Source organism: Primulina tabacum, chromosome 14 (genome assembly GCF_025594145.1).
Source record: "Primulina tabacum isolate GXHZ01 chromosome 14, ASM2559414v2, whole genome shotgun sequence".
In the NCBI taxonomy this organism is placed as follows: Eukaryota; Viridiplantae; Streptophyta; class Magnoliopsida; order Lamiales; family Gesneriaceae; genus Primulina; species Primulina tabacum.
The window spans coordinates 14222600-14248613 of record NC_134563.1 but is presented as its reverse complement, the minus strand read 5'-3'; positions in this window follow the sequence as shown (position 1 = coordinate 14248613).

The window sequence follows — 26014 nt, the reverse complement described above, 5'->3', positions numbered from 1 at the left end:
TCCATCAATGTCCGATTACGAAGTTCTGACACACCATACAACTACGGTGTGACAGGCGGAGTCCACTGTGAGAGAATCCCATTCTCTTTAAGGTAGTCTTGAAACTCAGTACTCAAGTTTTCTCCACCTCGATTTAATTTTAGTGTTTCAATACACTTTTTTAACTGTTTCTCTACTACTACTCTGAATTCTTTAAACTTTTAAAAGGCTTCAGACTTGTATTTCTTTAAATACACATACCCAAACCTCGTATGATCATCAGTAAAGGTGATGAAATAGGAATGACCAAATCTCATGCTAACACTTAGCGGGCCACACAGATCTGTATGGATCAAATCCAACAGATCACGTGGACGTTCCACTTTCCCTAGGAAAGGGGCCTTCGTCATTTTTCCTTTCAGACAGGACTCACATGTCTCTTAGAGAGTTTATGTCAGACGAGTAAAACATGCCCTCTTCCACTAACTCGTGGATCCTTCTTTGGGAAATAAGTCCTAGACTAACGTGTCACAAATGTGATTGGTTTAGACTATCTTGTTTTCTTTTGGTTGTTGTTAATATCGTGTTTACTTGGACATTCACTCATCATTGCCAAAACATTTATGGCCCAGATAGTTTCTTATGTCCAGACTTCTTGCAGTGAAACAAATATGTTCTAACTTATCGGGCTTTGTCAAATTCCAGGCCCACCACCTTCTCATTAGGTCCAATCATACATACACCATGCTCATGTACAAGAACCCCATCTTGCATGCGTGTAGTCATGTGTTTCTTGAAAGTGACGTGCATCATTATGCGAGTTTCATGCACTATGCAACTCTTGCATGTGTATTTGAATGTCAACAGCATTCAAAATTTCCTCAAACTGTCTCTACAATCATTTAATACAGAAACAAGCATATTACACTTTAGCTTGCATACTATGGTCCTACCATCTTGCATGCTTTTTAAGTTCAGCAAGACTGACATTAGTTTGTATGCTAGTCTCTCCGAATTTAGAACAATTATCCCAGCCAATCTTGAAAATTAGTGTTCTGTTAGCTTGTTTTAATAACATATATGAATTACGTGACGAAATCATAAAGATACTGATATAGAAACAGAATAAACGTTACTGACTGTTTTAAAATATTATGTAAGACTTAAAATGTGGACTTTTGTTTTTACGAATTGCCTCCCACTATTTTGACATTTTCACCACTATTTCTTTTAATTATCCTTTTAATGGGCTTGATTTAAATTTTGGATCTCATCCAAAATGAGAGATTTTAATTTTAAAAATTTGTCTCATCATTATTTTTAAAACTCGTGCCATGATTGTTTGTATAATTGCCGGATTCATGCAACTCTTGTCATTATATTAATATTAACGCACATATTGATTATTTATAATATATCATATACATCATAAATAATAAAGGAGATCGATAAACGAGAGCTAATTGATCCGTACGTGCCACATACGGATCAATGTCCATAACCTAGGTAAATGCAGGGATGCAAATGCAATATTACATAAGCTTCCAATATTTTACATGTCTTCGATCTTCAAAACTCTTTCCGAGGATCGGGCCCACCATCTTCAATCTTGATTTCCCCCTAATTCTAATATTTACATTAAATATCCATGGCACATTGGGATACAAATTTAGGGGGTGGGAACGAACGATAAACCAGGTCCACTTTTAATTATCAAATAATAAAAAAATTACAATACGTAAAATATCCTAACATACACCTAGCACATTGGTCATGGCTCTCGATCATCCTTTTAAAATATAATATCATATATTATATAAATTCCATAATATAACATATTTTCAATAAATCGTGTATCTCATAAATTATCATTAACTCCATAATTATCAATATTAAATAAACACTTTTATTTAATTTCAAATAATTAAATATCTTGTAAAACACCTTTTATCATAAATAATTAAAATCATATTTCAATTATTTATTTTGTAAGAAATTAATTTTATCAAAATTATTGTAGGGGTAAAATCGTCCGTATTTTCATAAAATATCAATTTAACCCAAAATTTTGAAAAATCAAAAAATCGCCCCTGGCCCGAACAATTCAAGCCCACGATCAAGCGCGGGGGCCGAGACGTTCCCGGGCACCCGACCACAGATGCTGCGCGCGGCCTTACGTGCGCGTGTGCTTGGAACAGTTCCGGGCAGACCAGAAAAATAAATTTTTACATATTTATTTATTTTTTTTTCAAAAACAGATTTTTCAAAAATAATTTTTAGGGGCATTTTTCATAAAAATTCTTACGCGGTGAGAAATAAAAAACTCAACACAATTTAATTAAAACACACGATTGAGAATAACCTGGCTCTGTTACAACTGTTTGGACATCGTATTCTCACATCCAAGACGCAACGGAAGTTAAAAAAATCCGGTGACGGTGCAACGTATTTTTGTGGGTCGTAGTATGACAAATGTTTTGTTCTTGGGCGTCGTGTGTTTAGCACCATTCATAGGGTGTTTTAGAATCATACCTTTGCGTTTACAACGTGGACCCCAAATTGTTTCCGTTTATCTGCGGAAATTGCTCTTCTTGTAAATCCCTACGAACGTCCTTCTTTTCATCGTCTAATAAAGTCCACAATCAGATACTGTTTTATTCGTTTGGTTTGCATTAGAAAATCTAAACGATTTATGCGTTGAGACTGTAGCCTCTAAATTTCCAAAATCCAGAGACGGTGCAACGACGGCGGTGCGGCGGTGGAATGGATACCAAAGGGCAGAAATTTCTTCATCAAAATTTGTGAGATGGCCGTGGGTTTCATGATTGTTAATCATGATTTTGTGCTAATGAATTCTTAATCAACCATTAACCAATAATTATTGATTCTTAATCAATAATCAAGCAAATATAATTTGCTTTGTAGGCCAAAATTTTTCTCACCAACCCTTTTGGTGGCCGTGGCTTTCTTGGCAATGAAGGGAGAGATTTTGTTTCGTTTTGTGTGCAAAAATTAGGGTTTTTAATTGTGGGTCCTTGTGATGTAAATATAGAGTGAGACTCCTAATCTAATTAGGAGTTCCTCTCTCACAAGGACTCTAATAATTTTATTATATTTAAACTCCCATATATTTAATATATAATGTATTTATTAACCTTTAATAATGCATGATATTATATACACACATATTTTATATCACCATATAAAATATTTATACATGTATATGTATATTAAATTAAATAACACTTATTCAATTTATAAACTAACTCCTTGGTTAATTTAATTCTAGATCCTCTAGAATATTTATGAGAATTCGTGCATATTAGTTGTCATCACTACTATCACAATCATTTAATTATTCAATTCAAAATTCACTAAAAAAATGATTCTGAACTCATTATAACCCCAATCGACGATCCGAAAGCGTCGATGTACCAAGGATACAAATTTTTTTCATATAATTAAAATCGAAATTTCGAAGATCAAAATTTTCCCTTACCAAATATAGAACTTACCATATATGGCAGTTACCATATCTGACAGCCGTCAGTTTTAGTGAACTCCTTCACAAAACAGGTAGTTCCACTCTCTTTCCTTATTTAGCGATCCTGCCAACTTCCATTTCTTCCGTCCTATGGAATCAACTCATAAACTTCTTTATTAGCTTCTTGTTTGATCTCCATCAAACTAAAGTCGCCAAATTCCAACTTCTTGAAATTTGACTATATCCACAGGAACACAGAATCCGATACTTGTGTAACCCTCAATGGTTCAGGGATACAACTAGCCGTGGGTTCACATCTCCATGTGATTCAGAATAACATTTATTCTTATTTGGGATTACCCTAGTTAGCCCCATTCTTTTCATCAACACCTTGATCAAGAATGTCAGAACTCATTTTTGATTGGACCCATCGGATCATGGTAAGAGCGTCTAATAGCATCGCCCCATGATCCCCTAGGTATCACTGATAGTGCCTGCAAGAACCTTCAGTCATTTTTAGCGTACAATACGGTCCCTTCAACACATATATCTCGATCGAATCTACAACCATTGGTATATCGAGAGTTGTATATGAATTCAATAACGATGCGATTTATCTTTGAGTACTAATAGTGGCATGAGATGTGCAACTAGGAAAACACCTTTCCCTAAAGCACATTTCTTGCTCTGACTAGAGACTACTTGTACTATTAGCTAATCAGATCACATAGTATATCTTCACCCGTAGGCGAACGGTGAATCCCCGACTACAATGCATTGGATCCTATGTATTTCGAAACTACACCCAACCTCGCCACCTGATGACCCTCGAAGGAGTCGGTAAACTGATCAAAGTGCATGCTAGTACGGGTAGCTCTTACATTGTCCCGGGTCAAAGGACTAACGGTGTATAACCATAACTGCGGACTATTTGACTCGATAAGTGAGAACCACTTGGACCGTCTGAGAGAGGGATGTTCAGTGCAACATCATATGATTACCCATCTGTGTGAATGGACATCTCCAAGCCTTTGCCTATGAAACACGGCGTTTACATCACATATGCTAGTCTCGAGCTCAAGTGACCTTTAATCTTGTTTTAGGCGGCTGATTTGACTAGGAACATGTTTAGAATATATGGTACACTTCCTAATGAATTTCATGATCTTACGTTGCGACGCAGATCTCATGGTACCTATTGTATAATCATGGACTTCATCTATGCAGCTTGCATGAGTATACAGATAAAGTATAATGCCTTAATCGAATAAAATCATAAAATATTATTAAAATAAAGAATTTTTTACATTAGAGTCAATTAAGTCTGAGCCAGAAGTTGGCTTGCCGGGCACCTACACTTACAAGAGTGTGGCCTCATTTTCGTGGGTCATAGTATGCTGGAATGTGAGGTTTAGGGGCTGCTATGATGTATTTTAGGCATGGTTTATGTTTGGAATAATTTGGTTAAAGTTAGTGTTGATTCGGGTTAAAACCGGGACCCTGGTACAAGTTTCAAAATGAATCGGTTAAGTTTTGTAACTGGCTTAAGTTTACGTCTAAGAAACACTTTTTAATATGTTTTGGGATGTTTTACAGAGTGTGGTAAGCTTCGGGTCAAAATTTAGAGGTCCAGAGGTAAAATGGTCATTTTTGGTTTCCAAGGAAAAAATGGTCATTTTGGGTTTCCGATTTGAGATTTTTGTCCTGGCAGCGCCCTGAGCTCAAATTTATCATGTTTTTAAATGTTTATGCATCATGACCATGATTTTATGAATCTATGAAATATATGTTGCATGCTTTGTTTTAAGAAAATTTACGCATGTGCATGATTTTGATAAGTGATGAAATGATAATGTTTTGAAGGATGGGAACTAGTTCTGGCTATCGAAGTATATGTAAATGCTTAAGATGTATAAGTAAATGCTGATGATGAGGCCTAGGCACCGTGGATGGATAATACTGTCACTGATGTCCGACAGCCGCCGAGTTCCGCGGTTCTATGTTATGGATACATTGTAAATGATGAATGATGTACGAGAGTCACAACTAATGAACTGAATTCACCAAAGGAAATCATGTATAAGGATATGATGATAATGATGAGCTGTTTTGACATGTTACGATCTCATATGAGATGTTTATATTTATGCTTTTAAAGTTCATGAAAGATATGTTGATTATAGTATATTTTCACTGATGTGTGCTCTGTATATGTACTTGTTATTGCTGGTACAGGTGTGTTGAGTTTTTAGACTCACTAGGCGTGTGTGATGCAGGTGAGCATGTTTATGAGGGGACTGGAGGTGCCGAACTCTGAATCGGAAGGACTGGATGTACGTGCACGACCCGAGGACCACATTTCTTCCGCACATGATGTTTTTATGAGTTTTGAGAAGACATGAGCATTTTATACATTGGTTATGTTACGTTACTGGTTTAAGGATTTTTACTCGTTACGTTTACGCATTTTCTGTTGGTCGAGTTGGCCATTTTAACTGCACTATTTTAAACTGCTAAATGTTTATGTTTTTTTTAATTGATGTATTTTTCGATAAGGTTGCATGCATGCAAAATATTTAAATGATATTTACGAAAATATGAGCTTTTAAAAAAACATATATATTTCCGCATTTAAATTAGAACACGTTACAATATTCACCTCTAAAATACGAAGAATTTAGCAACAAATATTAACTAGATAAACAATCAGAATTCAAACGAATATTAAAAGAACTCGTCTTTGACAATCTGAGTGAAAAATAATCGACAAACGCCACAAAGTATTAAACTTTGATAAATTTTATTTGAGAAACACACAAAGATGTATACAAAGCTAAACTTTGTAATTTAATAGAAAACTCACAAAATATGATTAAAACTAAAGAATAATTATTCCCCAAAGTGTGTTAAATTTTTTCCATATATGTTTACAACAATAAAAGATACGAAAATCTAATCACCTTAACAATTAGGACTCTAAACTAGGAAACTAAGATTTCTTCACGCAGACGGCGTGCTAGGGTGGTAATGTTTGGGCGCGCTGGGGCGGTATAGTTTGGGCGCGCTGGGGCGGAGGTTTCTAGACTAGCCTTCTGGACAGTGGCTTTGGCACTAGGGCGGTAATGTTTGACCACCCTAGAACTTGAATAACATTGAAATATCTTCCAACTTCATTTCTATGTTTGCCGAATTCTTTGAAATTTTGAATCGCAAGATTTAACACGTCATGCCCGACCAGATTCATATCATACTCTCATTCTTCAAAAATATTTGTCCTCAAACCTTGGCTACCGACTCAAAAATGAATCAAGTTAGCAATAAAAGAATTAAATTATTAACATGATTACCTTTCAACACTAAATTGTAGATGCCATCATTTGCTCGCTCTAACCGCACTAAAAATCCCAATTTCATGGTCGCCTTTCCTATATATTCATATATTGGTCCAGATAATAAATAATAAATGATACAAAATGTCATTAAGCATCATGAAAATTAAGCATCATGAAAATTAAATTCCTCCCGTTCTTAGACCTAGTCAACAATACAAAAATTTTCACACAAATGTACAACCATAGTTCACTAGGAATAAGATATAAATGATGAACGACATAGGAATACAGTCGACATGTCTTTCTCACATATGCAATTCATGTATCACAATCATACTCAACATGTCGTTTCATATGCAACTAACACATATAATCATGGATTATATCAACGATTAAGTCATAGTTATGTTTCTCAATAACACGTCGATCATGAAATGAATACACACCAAATAATTTATGCTATTTAACCCAATATTATCATGATCATTGAAATCATTATAACCAACCGTGAAATCTTCACAACCATCAGCAATCAAATATAAATCATGCAAATAGGACACACTAAATTTACTATCCATGCCATCATTTAACACATCACAATAATGGAAGTCTAATGCATATAAAATTTTGTAGCCACCAATTCTCACAAATTTAGCAACTCGTGAGACATCGAAAGCAACAATGTTCAAACCCAATGCTTGAAACTTCTCATAATTCTCACATCCATAAAATTTAGAAACAAAAGTGAAGATATGATCACCTCGTTTAAAATCATCCTTTTCAAAAATTTTGCAAACAACACATCATTGAATTAAGGTGAGAAAGCAAATCATACATCTTAGATGTTGCTTTGGCAACTAGCCTTACCTCATCGCGATTTCTCACAACGTCATACGGATCTGTTAGAGTAGGTGCCCATCGAGCCAAGTGTTGCCCTAGTGTTCACATTAAAACTCTATGTATAAACAATCTTTATTTTAATAATATTTGAAATTAATGTTTTGGCACATCATATTCTGTATACACATGCTTCTTGCATAGATAAACTCCTTGAATATACAAATAGTGGAAAGAATATGAGATGCTAATATGATGAGTATCATGAAACTCATATTAGGAATATTGTATATTATACAATGTTCCTAGTCGATTCAGCCGCCGCTAAGAAGGATAAAGGTCGCTCGAGTTTGAGACTAGTATCTACGATGTGAGTACCATGGTTCATTGGTAGGAAACATTGAGATGTACGAGCATGCAGATAGGTGTTCCTTGTAGAGTGCACTGGACAACCCTCCACAAAGGACTTTCTAAGTGGTTCTCACTTATCGACTAGAAACGTCATAGTTTATGGTTGTACATCATTAGTCCTTATAACTTGGGACAACATTGTGACTCTATATGCTAGAATTGCACTTTGACTTTTTTACTGACTCATATGGGGTCATCAGGTGGCAAGGTTTGGTTTTTTGTCGAAACATATAGGAGTCGATGCAGTCTAGTCGGGGATTCACCGCTTACCTTCGGGTACGGATATCCTATGTTTCTCATGTGTATGTAGCTTGAAATCTCTTATCAGAGTTTTGATAGTAATTAAGAAAGGGGTTTCTTAGATTACACCTTCGATGAACCTATGACATGACACATAGTATCGATTTTTGACAACTCTCGATATAACAATAGTTGTCGAATCGGTCGGGATATATGAGATGAGGAGACTGTATTGTATGCTAACCATAATGGAATGGTTCGTGCAAGAACTACCATTTGATATCTAGGGAATCATGTAAGCGATGCTGCTAGGCGTTTAACATGATTAGTTGGGTACCATCAGACTTGAGTTCTGACGTTCTTATTATCAAGGAGTTGATAAGTAAGAATGGAGCAACTGGGGTATGCTCATATAAGGACATGTTTAGTCCTGAATCACATTGAGATGTGAACCCACTACAAGTTGTATCAATGAATCATTGAAGGTCACACAAGTTCTAGCTTTCTAGATCCCGTTGAGAAGGAAATTACTTCATTGCGTTGAACAGCTTATAAAGGAGTTTATAAGCACAAGAAAAATTAGAAGTATGACTTCTATAAGGGGAATGCAACTTTTAATTGGTGGAAGTGTTCCTAAATTAAAGGTTGGCCAAATAAATAATGTATTTGAAAATTAAGATTTTCATAAACATTGTTATGGACTTAATTAAAATAATTCAAATGTTGAATTAATTAAACACTAGTGGACCTAGTAGAGTCAAAATAATTAAATTAATTCAAGTGTTGAATTAATTAAATAACATTGGGTCTTGTAGAGCCCAAATGTAAATAATTATTCAATTAGTGAGCTTGAATAAATTCAGGTAAGATTTAATTGATCTCAAATGTGTTTAAAATATTAAAATAATAGTCCATGGGCTTTGTAAATGTTATAAGGCCAAATAACATGCTAGGGAGATGAAAGATTGGGAGTCAACTTTTTTTAAATTAAAGGCTAGCTTGCTTTTGGAATACACAACACCTTTTGTAATAACAAAGAAAAGGCTTCCCCCTTCTTTTCTCTCCTCATGGCCGAAACTTCACCCTAATTTTCTTCAAAAATTTGCTTCTTCATTTTGATGAATTAATAGAATCTTTTCTCAATGAAAATTCCTTACCTAGTGCAAGTGTAAGGTGGTTCTAGCTTGTTTGTGGTGGGTTGATTTTGAGCAAGGTGTGCTCAAAGAAAGCTTATAGATTTGTCTGCCATTAAAAAGCTAAGTTGTTTAACAACTTAGTTGGAGTCATCATCAATCCTTGTGATTGATAGGTAAAACACTAAAACACCCTATTTATGTTTGTGTTTTGTATTTGCTACACACTAGTGAGTGGTACTCGATTTTTGCTCTTGTAAATGTTATTTTTAAAACTTTCGTTGCGCATTCCGGACACCGTAACCGATCCCCTTTCAGGATCATCCCATTGCATTCTCATACCATCAACACTTGCTTGCCTCCTTATCATGAATTCATAACAAACCTGCAAAGGAGAAATAACAATGCTCGGGATTGAACCGGCTATATCACCACAATGAAAATAAATCACTTTGTACAAAGAGATACATGAAAGGGTTTATGCAAGAAAAAACAACTCATGACCTCACTATTTTGGGCCGTTAAATTATTTTTCTTTTCTTTTTCTTTTTCTTTGGCCTCTTGTTCTTTTTCTTTTTTTCTCATCTCATCATTTTCTTCTTTTTTCTTTCTATGACCATCTCACTTTTTTTTTTCTCTTCTTTTCGGCCATTTCACATTTTTTTTACTCAATTCAATAAATTTCAATTGATCCTCGAGAATATTTGGATTCAATTGAACCAATGAAACATTTTGTTCCTCGAGAAGTTCATAAACCATAGTTTCACCTTGCCTACCCTCTTCTTCCTTAGTAAACAAATCACACACTTATTTCTAACATAATGATTCACTTTCCACAATGTTTTGTACAACAGTACTCGTATCATCAACCAATGAAGTACTATCTTCTATCAATTCACCTTCCACCACATACTGCTCAACACGCGTGTCAAGATCTAGTGTATTATTATCATCGTCAATCTCCCAAACCTCATCTTCAGATTCCGGTTAAACAATAACCTCAACCTCCACTTGAGATTCAAGCTCAACGGACAATTCTACTACGGTCACCTCCTCACGTGGACATTGGCTTATATCATGCCCAACTGCTAAACAACTGTTACATATAATATCACAAGTACTAGAATTTGAGTTGTTAAATGTACCTTGATATTCATATTTGGCAGTTTCACGTATCGACTCCTTCATTGTCCTAGCAATGATTTTCTCTTCCAAGCTCGTCCTCCATGAGGGTGCCAACGACTCCCTATGCACATCAAGTTAACCTCTTCTACCTACCTCTCTATTATCCTCACATCGTCTATCATCAATACGATACAAATGCAACGCTCTATTCACTCCAAATCTTCTACGTCTCCTATCCTCATCATCTTGCTTATCATACGTCACAACTTCTTCCCCGCACCGCTTATACCTTTCACGTAAAGGTTTAAATTCCTTCTCCCACACTTTATCCAACCTTCTTGAGATTGTTTGGCCACCATAGCATGGACTCTTCTGGACTAGGCGCTGGGTAGATATAGTATGGCCGCCATAGTGCAGAGGTTTTTGGACTAGCCTTCTGGACAGTGGCTTTGGTGATGGGGCGATAATGTTTGACAGCCCTAGCGTGGGGCTCTCGGGTAAGGGTCTCGATTTGGCCTCCTATTAATAATTTAGCACCTGAATAACATTGAAATATCTTCCAAATTCATTGCTATGCATGCTGAATTCTTTGAAGCTTCAATTCACAAGATTTAGCACATCATGCCTAGCCAGATTGATATCACTAGCCAATCCAAATAAGTTGCGGATCTTTGTCACGGTTTTAGGCACTAACTTATCTCTGACTGCCTCTACCTTACTAGGATCAACCTCTACTCCATCACGGGATATGAAGTGGCCCAAGAATGCCACTATGTCTAGCCATAACTTGCATTTACTGAACTTGGCATACAACTGTTTGTCCGGTAAGGTCTGCACTACGGTCCTCAGATGCTGGTTGTACTCCTCTCTACTCTTTAAATAGATCAGGATGTCATCTATTAAAACTATGTCGAACTGATCCAAGTACGGCCGAAACAAGTGATTCATGAGATCCATGAATATCGCTGGCGCGTTCGTCAATCTGAAGGGTGTCACCATAAACTCTTAGTGCCCATAAAGCATCCTGAAATCCGTCTTATGCACGTCAGACTCTCTCACCTTCATCTTATGGTATCTTGATCGGAGATATATCTTCGAGAATACTGATGGTCCCTGAAGCTGATGAAATAGATCCTCGATCTTGGGCAGTGGATACTTGTTTTTAACCGTGACCTTGTTCAGTTCTCCGTAATAAATGCAGAGTCGGATGTTGCCGTTTTTCTTCTTAACAAACAGTATCGGTGCTCCCCATGGAGAAAAGTTCGAGCGAATGAAACCCTTAACTAGTATGTCGTTTATATGATCCTTCAGCTCCTTCATCTCTGCAGATCTAGATGATTGGTTGTTTTAGAAATCGGCACTATACCTGGCATAAGCTCAATAGAGAAATAAACCTCCTTGTCTGGTGAAATGCCTAAAACATCGTCTAGGAAAACGCTAGGGAAATCCCTGACCACCTCGACGTCCTCTAGCCTCTGACTCAGTGGCTCAGTCACTGTCACAATACTCGCCAAAAATTTCTGGCAGCCTCTCCTCAAGAGCTTCCTCGCACCGATGCAAGATATGATGTGCGGCATCTGCTGGTGTCTGGTTGCTTAAAAATATATGTGTGAAGGGCCTAAAACTCCTTTCTTGAAAATTTGCGGAAAATTAAAAATTTTCTTTTTAAAAGAACTTAAATGGCCTCATTCATAAAATCACTGGTGAATCAAGTTCAATATTTCAAAATATTGCAGCGGAAGAAAATTAAAGTTTTGCCAACAACAACGATTTAAAAATATCCAACGACTGATAAAATTGTTTGCGGAAAAAAATAACAACTGCTGCTCTGAGGTCCTCGGGTGCCACTACTGCCGACCTAAGCTGGCTCACTGGTCCCCGCCCTCGGCCCTGGCCTCATCAGTACCTACAACAATCAAGTCTAGTGAGCCTAAAGACTCAGCATGCATATATCACAGGTAACGAGTAAAAATCTGAATTAAAATATGCATGAGTTAACATATCCTGTCCTGAGGCATACTGAAAATAATCTGTACTGAGCAATTATAATACGTGCATAACTGAACTGATAATCACAGTAAAAATGTTTGCTCCTTGGAGCCTGTACTGAAATAATTGATAAAATTTTCTGTTGAGATTATGTTTTACGCATGTGGCCACTGCACTAAGCTGAACTGATCGGTAACTCGGCTACCGGGGAGGCTGAAACTGAACTGATCTGGCCGGTCACTGGCGACTGGGTGGTACCATACTGAACTGATCGGTCACTGGCGACCGTATAAAATAACACTCCCACATAGTGAATGAACCACAAGCCATATCGCATAAATCTCAAAAATAATCATTTTCTATTTAATGCACGTAAAATAATTAACTGGCATAATGAAAATGTCCCGTAATTTTACCAACTGGATTGGATTGGATCGTTCCCAGGCTCGCTGCAACCTAACTATGCCATGAAAATTATGCAATAGCTTAAACTTGACCAACTATGCAATTTACGTTCAAAAGATGCGACTATGATGCCTAATGACTTCGCATTAAATCATGACTCCGAGCCAACCTGAACCGACACTAAACCGACGTATAGTCATGATTAAAATACGCTGAAAAATCATAAAATAATGCTCCTAAAATGATAGGGTCGAAATCTAGGTGGAATGGAGGCCAAAACACGAAACGCTCTTTCGAGAGTCAATTTGGCACATCGCACCGTAAATTCTCGTACGACCTCAAAAATGATCCAAATGACGAACGGTCAAAAACATGACCTTCCTAACTCAATGAGGCACTGTCCAGTCCAAGGCCATGGGCTACAAGCCAACACAGAACTCAAACGAGCCTCTGAACCGACACAGCAACTTGCTGTAATTTCCAGCAGCTGCGCAACTACAAGACTTGCGTTGGTTTCGAGACTATCGGCCATTAGGGGTGTGAACCACCGACCAGAGACTCTTACCAACATCCCAAGGAATGATTTGAACCATGGCTAAGGGACCTAGGCCAGCCACAATCCGCATCACACCATAACTCAACCGAAGGGTCCAACCGAGAGCATCTTGAATGCGTGTGTAGTGTTTATGCTATGATCGATGTCTTGCGTCATTCCATTGGCCATTTGATTGACCATGGCACGATCTAGACATCTAGGAGCATGATATGAACCGTGGCTAAGGGCCATAGGCCAACCAAGATCCATACCAAGCAACAAAAGAACGAACCAAAAGCTGAACAAATGAAGAAGCCGAAGGGGTATAGGGGCTGTTTTGACGTTTTTATTAAAAACCGATGAACCATGGACCAAGCCACCAAAAGGGCAACTTAGTCACGTCTTAGACATGCTAGGGAAGTGATCCAACCATGGCTATAGGCCCTTGGGGCAGCAAAGATCAGATCCTTCCTCCATGACAAGAAACTGAATTTTTCGAACAACATTCTGCACTAATGGGGAGGTTGCTGTCATGTGCTCGTTCCAGCATGTATGGAACTGAAACTCACGATCTATCATGGCCCTAACATGTCCTAGTACATGTCTATATGAAGCCTCGAGCCCCTGGAACGATCCATCCCTGAAATCGAAACAAAACATACCAATCGTGAAGCATGGAAGTCGATAAAAATCTGTGCAGAATTTTCTTTCTTGTTTTGCTGAAAATTTCGGTTTTTGGAATGATAAAATCTGATCATGTACTGAAAAATAATTAATAATATGACTTGATTGAGGTTTGAAAGAGATCTAGACATGCCTGGTTTCGTTTCGAAAGAAAACGAACGAAACGACGACGACGCGGCACGGAGGAGGTGGAGCGCTTCTTGTCTACCTTTCTTGCTCTCGATTTCTCTCCCTTATTTTCCTACTGGATTCCCACGGTTCTCAGCTTAAAATTTCACTCAGATTTCGAAAGAAAAGAGAGGGGGAAAAATGGTTAGGAAGGTGAGGAGAAAGGGTGCAAGATATAAGGAATGAATCAAGACTAAGTCCACTCTCCTTTGAAATTTGAATTGTTGTTTGATATCAAGTCTACTTGGGGATGAGGTGGCCGAATATTAGCTTGTTTTCTATTCTAGGATAAGTCCATTAATTAATTAAATTGTGCTCCCAAAAATCCTAGAATTATCCTACTAATTACATGCAAAGAATTGGTCAAAGTTGATGAGTTGGAAAATGAATCTTCTAGCAACTAAGGGTGGCCGAAAAATGCATAATAAAATAAAGGGGAAATGTTGGGTATCTAGTCAACTAATAATCCTTGAAAGCCTTACTAATCCTTTAAATAATTTTAGTGAGCTAACCCCTTAATTTAATAACTTAAATGAGTTCATGTCTTAATCACCTCAAATAATTAAATTAAATCCTCAAACCTCCCTTTCTAACTTAAATGAACTTGGTTGCTAGCTAAATTAACTTCTGGAAATATTTCTCGAATCTTAAATTCTATCTCAAAACTCCAACTCCGGTCCGGCCTCACTGAAATAACTGAAATGCTAAAAATCAAACTACTGAACTGAAATAATAAAATAATTAACTTCAAATAAATGCATTTAAAATAATCATGCAATGAAGTCAATTAAATTTAAAAATCTACAATTATGCACGGCTTATACGTCTACTGACTTACGGGTTCTACAATCCTTCCCCCCTTAAATAAATTTCGTCCTCGAAATTAGAACTCACCGAATAACTCAGGGTATCGACTTCTCATCTCCGGCTCAGACTCTCACGTAGCTTCCTCCTCTGAATGGTTGAGCCATTTGACTTTGACTCGCTTAACCAACTTGTTCCGAAGTTTCTTCTCCTGTCTGTCTAGGATCTGCACGGGTCTCTCCTCATAAGATAAGTTCGAAATTCAGCACATGCGAAGGATTTGCCATATACTTCCTCAGCATGGAGACGTGAAAGACATTGTGTACTCCGGCCAGATTTGGCGGAAGAGCCACACGATAAGCAAGCGTCCCAACTCTGTCAAGGATCTCAAACGGTCCAATGAATCTCGGACTGAGCTTCCCTTTCTTGCCAAATCTCATGACACCCTTCATAGGTGCCACTTTCACGAAGACATAATCGCCCACTGCAAACTCTAACTCTCTCCTCCGCTGATCGGCATAACTCTTCTGTCGACTCTGAGCAGTCCTCATTCTATCACGGATCTTGACTACTACATCTGCTGCCTGCTGAACAATCTCTGGACCCAACTCTGCTCTCTCTCCTACTTCATCCCAATGAACATGAGATCTACACTTGCGGCCATACAGCGCCTCATACGGAGCCATACCTATAGACGACTGGAAACTGTTGTTATAGGTGAACTCTACCAATGGTAAGTTCGACTCCCAACTCCCAGAGAAATCAATGACGCAAGCACGGAGAAGATCCTCTAAGATCTGAATAACTCGCTCCGACTGTCCATCTGTCTGCGGAGGGAAAGCTGTGCTAAACAAGAACTTCGTACCCATAGTCGAATGCAAACTCTTCCAAAACAAGGAAGTGAATCTGGGATCTCTGTCGGATACGATAGAAACTGGAATACCATGGAGTCGGACTATCTCTCGGATATACAGCTCTGCATACTGAACCATGGTGAAAGTCGTCTTAATAGGCAAGAAGTGCGCTGATTTGGTAAGACGATCTACAATCACCCAGATAGCATTCGATCCTCTGGCTGACCTCGGCAATCCGGTCACAAAGTCCATGGTAATGTTCTCCCACTTCCACTCGGGAATAGGAAGAGGCTTGAGCAAACCTGCTGGTCTCTGATGCTCGGCCTTCACTAACTGGCAAGTCAGGCATTCGGATACAAAACGCCTGATGTCCTTCTTCATTCCTGGCCACCAATACAATAGCTGCAGATCTTTGTACATCTTCGTACTCCCAGGGTGAATGGAGTACGGGGACGTATGGGCCTCTGATAAGATGTCTGCTCGGATAGAATCACTGCTAGGAACCCATATCCTATCTTGGTATCTCACAATACCGTCGCTGACTGAATACAAAACACTGCCCTTGGCTTTATCTCTCTTCTTCCACTGTGCCAACTGCTCATCTGCTGCCTGACCGCTGCGAATACGGTCAATAAGAGAGGACTGGATAGTCAAGGTAGATAAACGAGGAACTCTACCTCGAGGATAAGTCTCAAGATCAAACCTCTGCATCTCAATCTGAAGAGGTTTCTGCATCGTCAAATGAGCCATCACTGCGACTTTCCTGCTCAAAGCATCCGCAACTACATTAGATTTACCCGGGTGGTAGCTAATGTCACAATCGTAGTCTTTCACAAGCTCCAACCAACGCCTCTGACGCATGTTCAGCTCCTTCTGCGTAAAGAAATACTTGAGGCTCTTATGGTCGGTAAAGATCTGGCACTTCTCTCCATACAGATAGTGCCTCCAAATCTTCAAAGCAAAAACTACGGCCGCTAACTCCAGATCATGGGTAGGGTAATTCTTCTCGTGGATTTTAAGCTGTCGAGAAGCATACGCTATCACTCTCCCATGCTGCATCAAAACTGCACCTAAACCAAGCTTCGAAGCATCGGTATAAAGGACAAACTCGCCGGGCCCTGATGGCATGGCCAAAACTGGTGCTGAAATAAGAGCTTGCTTCAAAGTATCGAAGCTCTTCTGACACTCCTTGCTCCACACAAACTTCACATTTTTCTTTGTCAGTGCTGTAAGTGGAACGGCGATAGAGGAAAATCCTTGGATGAATTTTCTGTAATATCCTGCTAGCCCAAGGAAACTACGGATCTCAGATGCATTCTGAGGCACAACCCAATCTCTGACTGCTACAACTTTTGCGGGGTCTACCTCAATACCACTGCTAGAAACAATGTGGCCCAAGAACGCCACCTTCTCTAACCAGAATTCGCACTTACTGAACTTTGCGAATAATTTGTGCTTCTGCAATGTCTGCAACACTGTGGTCAGATGCCTGCTGTGCTCCTCCCGATTCTTGGAGTAGACGAGAATGTCATCTATGAACACTATCACAAACTGGTCGAGGTACGGCTGAAATACGCGATTCATGAGATCCATGAAGATCGCTGGCGCATTCGTCAGACCGAACGGCATCACAAGGAACTCGTAGTGACCATAACGAGTCCTGAAAGCTGTCTTCGAAACATCAGCACCTCTCACCCTCAACTGGTGATAACCAGAACGCAGATCTATCTTGGAGAAAATCGAAGCTCCCTGCAACTGGTCAAACAGATCCTCAATCCTCGGCAGTGGGTATTTATTCTTCACTGTAACCCTGTTCAACTCCCGGTAGTCAATGCAAAGCCTCATCGTGCCATCCTTCTTTTTCACGAATAAGACTGGCGCGCCCCATGGAGAAAAGCTCGGGCGAATGAACTCCTTGTCGAGAAGTTCCTGGATCTGCTTCTTAAGCTCTGCCATATCTGTCGGTGCTAGTCGGTACGGCGCTTTTGATATCGGAGCCGTACCTGGCATAAGCTCAATGGAAAACTCCACCTCTCTCTCTGGTGGCATACCAGAGACGTCTTCGGGAAAAACGTCTAAGAAATCTCTGACAACCGGAACATCTGAGGCTGACTGGCTGGGTTCCTCGGGGACAGATAAAAAGGTTGCTAGAAATGCCCGACACCCTCTATGCATGAGCTTCCTAGCCTGAACATAAGGAATAATGCGCAGTAAAGGAAAGTACCTGTCCGGCTCAAATAAGAACTGCTCCATTCCAGGCGGTCGGACAAGAACAGATCTCCGCTGGAAGTCTATCAACACTCTGTTCCTCAATAGCCAGTCCATCCCTAGGATGATGTCAAATTCCGGCATCGGTAGCACAATCAGATCCGCATAAACAAGATTACCGTGCAACTCAAGGTCTATATCTCGGATAACATTGGTAGCTGCCATCTCCTCGCCTGACGGCAATACTACTGAAAAGGCTGTATCTAGCCCAATGGTCTGGATCTTGAGGAAGTTAGCAAAGACCTCCGAAATAAACGAGTGAGTGGCCCCTGAATCTATCAAGGCCTTGGTAGCGGAACCAGATATAAAAATTCTCCCTGAAAGATCGGAACTCTAAGTTGAATCCCACTACAAGATCTAAACTTATAGACATGAAAAGGTCAAGGTTCCTCTAGCTTAATTTACCCGAAATAAATCTGAGTAGAGCATGCAATCCTATAACAGTTCTAAGTTCAAAATCTAAATCCCGATTCCCAAAACACGGAAATTCAAATAATAGCTTAAAGTTTAAAGGTACCTGTCAACAACATAGTCTCCGGGTTGGTTTCCGCGGCATGGAGAGCAAAAACTCTGCCTTGGGTAGGCAGATTCCTCTGAGGGCACTGCAGCAATATGTGGTCTGGACTGCCACACTTAAAACACTTTCCTGAGCAAGCCATACATGCTCCAGGATGGCGACGTGAGCACCTGGGACAGACTGGGTGCTCCTGAGTCCTCGGGGCTGGGCGTCCCCGCTGCTGCTGCTGCTGCTGCTGGCCTCGGTTCCTGGGCGGTCCATGAAAAGGCCTCTTATTCTGCTGCTGATGCTGATGAGGAGGATGGCGGTGCGGTGCCTGGACTGGGCGCTTGCCCTGGCGATCCCTCTCGATATCCCGCAGATCCTGCTCTGCGGCTAAGGCCTTGGAGACGGCAACCTCATAAGTAGCAGGGTCAGATACCCTAACATCCCGGCGCAAGATCGGCCGTAAGCCCACCAGGAAGTGCATCAGCTTGGCTCTGGCATCATTCGCTATCATGGGCACAAAGTGACAGCCCCTCTCGAACTTACGGATAAACTCCGTAACCGACATATCCCCCTGTCTCAGACTCATGAACTCGGTGGTCAGCCTGGTGCGAACCTCCTCAGTAAAATACTTGGAGTAGAAAACCTCCGTAAAGCGGGTCCAAGAAAGTGTAGCCAATGTCAGGGCTACCGAAGCTCCTTCCCACCATAAGCGGGCGTCTCCAGTGAACAGGTAGGTGGCACATCGGACTCGGTCTGCGTCCCCCAGCTCCATAAAATCGAAGATAACCTCGAGGGATTTGATCCATCCCTCGGCAACCATGGGGTCAGATGCCCCAGAGAATTCCTTCGGGCGCATCTTCATGAATCGCTCATACACAGCCTCGGGCCCTGTCGGCCTGGCTGCGGCTGCGGCTACGGCTGCGGCATTGCCCCCCGCAAACTGTGCGAAGAAAAATGCCATCCCAGCTAACATCTGGGCACTCATGTCCGGTGGGGGCGGTGGAGGAGGTGGTAGGTCTCCCTCTGGTCTACGCTCCTCCCTGTCTTCTCGGCGAGGCTCCTCCTCTCTGTTGCGCTCTAAAATGCGTCTAGGGGGCATACTGTTCCAACATAACCCATACGTAACTAACATGCATAATTCCATAATTTATTTTAAATGAACTCTGAAATACTTAAAATCTGGAAGCATGCTGACAAACTAATTCATGCTTTAACTAAAATGCTGAACAAAATGCTGAACTGAAAAACTTACAGACCAAAGGCGTGGCTTCGTGAGCTTCTCGCGGTCAGTAGTAGTGAAACCCTATACAGAACCACCGCTCAGATACCAACTGTGAAGGGCCTAAAACTCCTTTCTTGAAAATTTGCGGAAAATTAAAAATTTTCTTTTTAAAAGAACTTAAATGGCCTCATTCATAAAATCACTGGTGAATCAAGTTCAATATTTCAAAATATTGCAGCGGAAGAAAATTAAAGTTTTGCCAACAACAACGATTTAAAAATATCCAACGACTGATAAAATTGTTTGCGGAAAAAAATAACAACTGCTGCTCTGAGGTCCTCGGGTGCCACTACTGCCGACCTAAGCTGGCTCACTGGTCCCCGCCCTCGGCCTTGGCCTCATCAGTACCTACAACAATCAAGTCTAGTGAGCCTAAAGACTCAGCATGCATATATCACAGGTAACGAGTAAAAATCTGAATTAAAATATGCATGAGTTAACATATCCTGTCCTGAGGCATACTGAAAATAATCTGTACTGAGCAATTATAATACGTGCATAACTGAACTGATAATCACAGTAAAAATGTTTGCTCCTTGGAGCCTGTACTGAAATAACTGATAAAATTTTCTGTTGAGATTATGTTTTACGCCTGTGGCCACTGCACTAAGCTGAACTGATCGGTAACTGGCTACCGGGGAGGCTGAAACTGAACTGAGCTGGCCGGTCACTGGCGACCGGGTGGTACCATACGGAACTGATCGGTCACTGGCGACCGTATAAAATAACACTCCCACATAGTGAATGAACCACAAGCCATATCGCATAAATCTCAAAAATAATCATTTTCTATTTAATGCACGTAAAATAATTAACTGGCATAATGAAAATGTACCGTAATTTTACCAACTGGATTGGATTGGATCGTTCCCAGGCTCGCTGCAACCTAACTATGCCATGAAAATTATGTAATAGCTTAAACTTGACCAACTATGCAATTTACGTTCAAAAGATGCGACTATGATGCCTAATGACTTCGCATTTAATCATGACTTCGAGCCAACCTGAACCGACACTGAACCGACGTGTAGTCATGATTAAAATACGCTGAAAAATCATAAAATAATGCTCCTAAAATGATAGGGTCGAAATCTAGGTGGAATGGAGGCCAAAACACGAAACGCTCTTTCGAGAGTCAATTTGGCACATCGCACCGTAAATTCTCGTACGACCACAAAAATGATCCAAATGACGAACGGTCAAAAACATGACCTTCCTAACTTAATGAGGCACTGTCCAGTCCAAGGCCATGGGCTACAAGCCAACACAGAACTCAAACGAGCCTCTGAACCGACACAGCAACTTGCTGTAATTTCCAGCAGCTGCGCAACTACAAGACTTGCGTTGGTTTCGAGACTATCGGCCATTAGGGGCGTGAACCACTGACCAGAGACTCTTACCAACATCCCAAGGAATGATTTGAACCATGGCTAAGGGACCTAGGCCAGCCACAATCCGCATCACACCATAACTCAACCGAAGGGTCCAACCAAGAGCATCTTGAATGCGTGTGTAGTGTTTATGCTATGATCGATGTCTTGCGTCATTCCAGTGGCCATTTTATTGACCATGGCATGATCTAGACAGCTAGGAGCATGATATGAACCGTGGCTAAGGGCCATAGGCCAACCAAGATCCATACCAAGCAACAAAAGAACGAACCAAAAGCTGAACAAATGAAGAAGCCGAAGGGTTATAGGGGCTGTTTTGACGTTTTTATTAAAAACCGATGAACCATGGACCAAGCCACCAAAAGGGCAACTTAGTCACGTCTTAGACATGCTAGGAATGTGATCCAACCATGGCTATAGGCCCTTGGGGCAGCCAAGATCAGATCCTTCCTCCATGACAAGAAACTGAATTTTTCGAACAACATTCTGCACTAATGGGGAGGTTGCTGTCATGTGCTCGTTCCAGCATGTATGGAACTGAAACTCACGATCTATCATGGCCCTAACATGTCCTAGTACATGTATATATGAAGCCTTGAGCCCCTGGAACGATCCATCCCTGAAATCGAAACAAAACATACTAATCGTGAAGCATGGAAGTCGATAAAAATCTGTGCAGAATTTTCTTTCTTGTTTTGCTGAAAATTTCGGTTTTTGGAATGATAAAATCTGATCATGTACTGAAAAATAATTAATAATATGACTTGATTGAGGTTTGAAAGAGATCTAGACATGCCTGGTTTCGTTTCGAAAGAAAACGAACGAAACGACGACGACGCGGCACGGAGGAGGTGGAGCGCTTCTTGTCTACCTTTCTTGCTCTCGATTTCTCTCCCTTATTTTCCTACTGGATTCCCACGGTTCTCAGCTTAAAATTTCACTCAGATTTCGAAAGAAAAGAGAGGGGGAAAAATGGTTAGGAAGGTGAGGAGAAAGGGTGCAAGATATAAGGAATGAATCAAGACTAAGTCCACTCTCCTTTGAAATTTGAATTGTTGTTTGATAACAAGTCTACTTGGGGATGAGGTGGCCGAATATTAGCTTGTTTTCTAGTCTAGGATAAGTCTATTAATTAATTAAATTGTGCTCCAAAAAATCCTAGAATTATCCTACTAATTACATGCAAAGAATTGGTCAAAGTTGATGAGTTGGAAAATGAATCTTCTAGCAACTAAGGGTGGCCGAAAATGCATAATAAAATAAAGGGGAAATGTTGGTTATCTAGTCAACTAATAATCCTTGAAAGCCTTACTAATCCTTTAAATAATTTTAGTGAGCTAACCCCTTAATTTAATAACTTAAATGAGTTCATTTCTTAATCACCTCAAATAATTAAATTAAATCCTCAAACCTCCCTTTCTAACTTAAATGAACTTTGTTGCTAGCTAAATTAACTTCTGCAAATATTTCTCGAATTTTAAATTCTATCTCAAAACTCCAACTCCGGTCCGGCCTCACTGAAATAACTGAAATGCTAAAAATCAAACTACTGAACTGAAATAATAAAATAATTAACTTCAAATAAATGCATTTAAAATAATCATGCAATGAAGTCAATTAAATTTAAAAATCTATAATTATGCACGGCTTATACGTCTACTGACTTACGGGTTCTACAATATGTCTTACCGCTGGGTGGTTGGACAGATACTGATCTCCATCAAAAATCTGTAGCGGATCCGTTCGAAGAAAGCCAGTCCATATACAAAATAATATCAAATCATCGAACAATCACTTATCTACTTCTAGTGTCCCATCAAAATTTTTAAAATTGAATCTTAGTCCTCATGAAATTTTGAATCTACTCAATTTAAAACTTAATTTTCTTGAAAATTATGAATTTGGTCAATGAAATTTTGGTTAATAGCAATTAGGCCCTTATTACTCTTTATCAATTCAATTCAATCGTTAGGTCCAACTATTAGAACATGCAACCTAATTTATTCTAGGTTCTCGATCCCAAAATAATTCCCACAACAAACATAATAATTCGTGAAATCGAGGCGGTGACTAAAATTTTAAACGTAAAAGTTATCGGTGATAAGTGTAGAGTCTGGCTCAACCTTCGCCTCCTCTGCATGCATCACATAGGCGCTGCCAGTCGTGGGGCTCTTGTTCCTAAGGCAATCAACTGCTTTATGGCCCTCGACTTTACATATAAATCACTTTAAGGTCCCCCACATACACGTGTGGTAGTTTAATTTGTTGCACTGCTTGCACGATTGTCCTTTTCGGCTTAGGAGCCCCTTTGTGCGTGTGTTGGCCGCAGTTGTCCGGGCTTCAGGAACTGACCCTGGGGCTTCTGGTGCCCCTGATGCCTCGGTAGCCCTGTGAACTGCTTCTTCTATGGCTGTGAGCTCTGTTGCGCCTGATGCCTCTTCCGCTGCATCTCCATATCAATGTCCCTCAGGGCCTGCTCCACCTGAAAATCACAAGCGGAAGCCTCATCATCGCTCGCCGGTCAAATCAGCATTTCATCCCTGCGCAGTGTGGGTTTGAGGCCATCCATGAAATTCCTCAGCTTCTAAGCGGCATCCCTAGCAATAAGTGTCACAAAGTGACAGCCCTATCAAATTTCTTGATAAACTCTACCACATATGAGAGCCCTTGTCGGAGACTCGTGAACTTCCTCGTCAGGCGTCCCCTGAATCTGCTGGAAAATAATTGTTGTATAAGATATCCTTGAATTGACTCCAAGTAAGGGTAGCCAAGTCCACCTCGTGAACAGCTCCCTCCCACCATAGGGATGCGTCATCCTTCAGCATGTAAGTAGCACACCTGACCCAATCATCATCCCTCATCTCCAAATACTGAAACTGTAGCACCAATTACCTTATCCAACCATCCGCTACAAAAGGGTTAGCAGTACCTCCGAACTCATTCGGGTTGTGCCGTCTAAACTGCTTATATATGTCTGTCTGAGGCCTTGGAGCTTGTTGTGTATGCTTCATCAATGTAGCAATACCCTCAAGGACTTGGGTAGCTGCGTCTCCTTGCGGTGGTGGTGATGGAAAGCCTCTATAACCTCCAGAAGTATCATCCAGTATGTCGATGTTGTGGGCATATCGTGGAGGCATAGTGTCTGAATATATTCAAAATTCTAAACGTAACCCATCAAGCAATTTAATCTAGTTTTCAAAACATTTAATCCTTAAATAATGTAAACAGCTAAACATATACTGTAAATCATTGAAAAAACATGTATCATGTAAACGTGCTGGTGATAGAATTAAACCATTCAAAACATTTAAAACATTCAAAGTCACGGACTTGAGGCTTCATGACTGAGCTGCTGAAGCTGGATGTGGCACAACCCTATACATGACCCTTGCTCTAATACAAACTGAAAGGTCTAATACTTAAAATACTACTAGAATATTTTTTTTTTGTAAAATAAATCTCAAAAAATACAATTTCATGCATGCATGCAATAACGGCTGTAAATCACACATTTTAAAATAAAAGTAATCAAATAATAGTAAAAATATTGCGGTAAAAAAATAAGACAAATCGTGAAACCTTAGACTGTATGTAAAATAATTCAAATGTGAGACATGCAAAAATCCTGACAAACCATCGACCTGTAAAAACAAAAGTGTATGAAAATATCCATGATCACTCCCAACTTATAAACATGATATCCGGAAAAAGTATGGTCCTCTGGTTAACGTGCACACATCCAACTCCGCCTACTCAGTCTTCGGCACCTTCAATCTCCTCATCAATATACTCACCTGCATCATCCACACCTAGTTAGTCCAAAGACTCAACACCCTGAATCGTTAAAACAAGTACATATACATAGCATGCAACAGTGAAAAATATTGGAATTAAAAATAAATTTCAAGAGCTACAAATCGTAAGTATAAACGTAACATGATAGAACATAAACGTGTTCCTTTCGCATCATAACAAGATATACGTATTCACTTTTCTTTACTTGAATTCCGTTCATTAGTTGCGACTTTCATATCATCGTATTAGTTCATGGATCCATCTACGTATAACCAAGGTACCCGGCGGCGGGTAAATCAGCAACAATATTACCAATCCACTGAGCCTTGGCCTTACATGTCATCGTATGTCGTATCATCATATTAGTCACAACCAACTCTCTTCCTCCGAAAACATGTCATCGTAATCATAAGTTTTAAAAATAACGCATATACGTAAATTTCTTTAAAATCAAGCATGCAACATATTTTTCATATTTCCATAAAAATTCATGTTCGTGATATTATAAACATTTAAAACATGAAAATTTTGTGATCAGGGCGCTTTCAAGAGTGCTAAATCGACCCAGGAGAAAAATGACTGTATTGCCCTTGGAAACCCTAATTGGTCGTTTTACCCATGGACCCCAAAATTTCGAATCGAAGCCCACCAAACACCTTAAAACACCTCAAAACGTATTTATAATTGTTTTTTATACATAAACTCGAGCTTGTTACATAACTTATATGATTCGTTTTAAAACTTTGACCGGGGCCTCGGTTTTAATCTGAATCAACCCGAAACTTAACCAAAA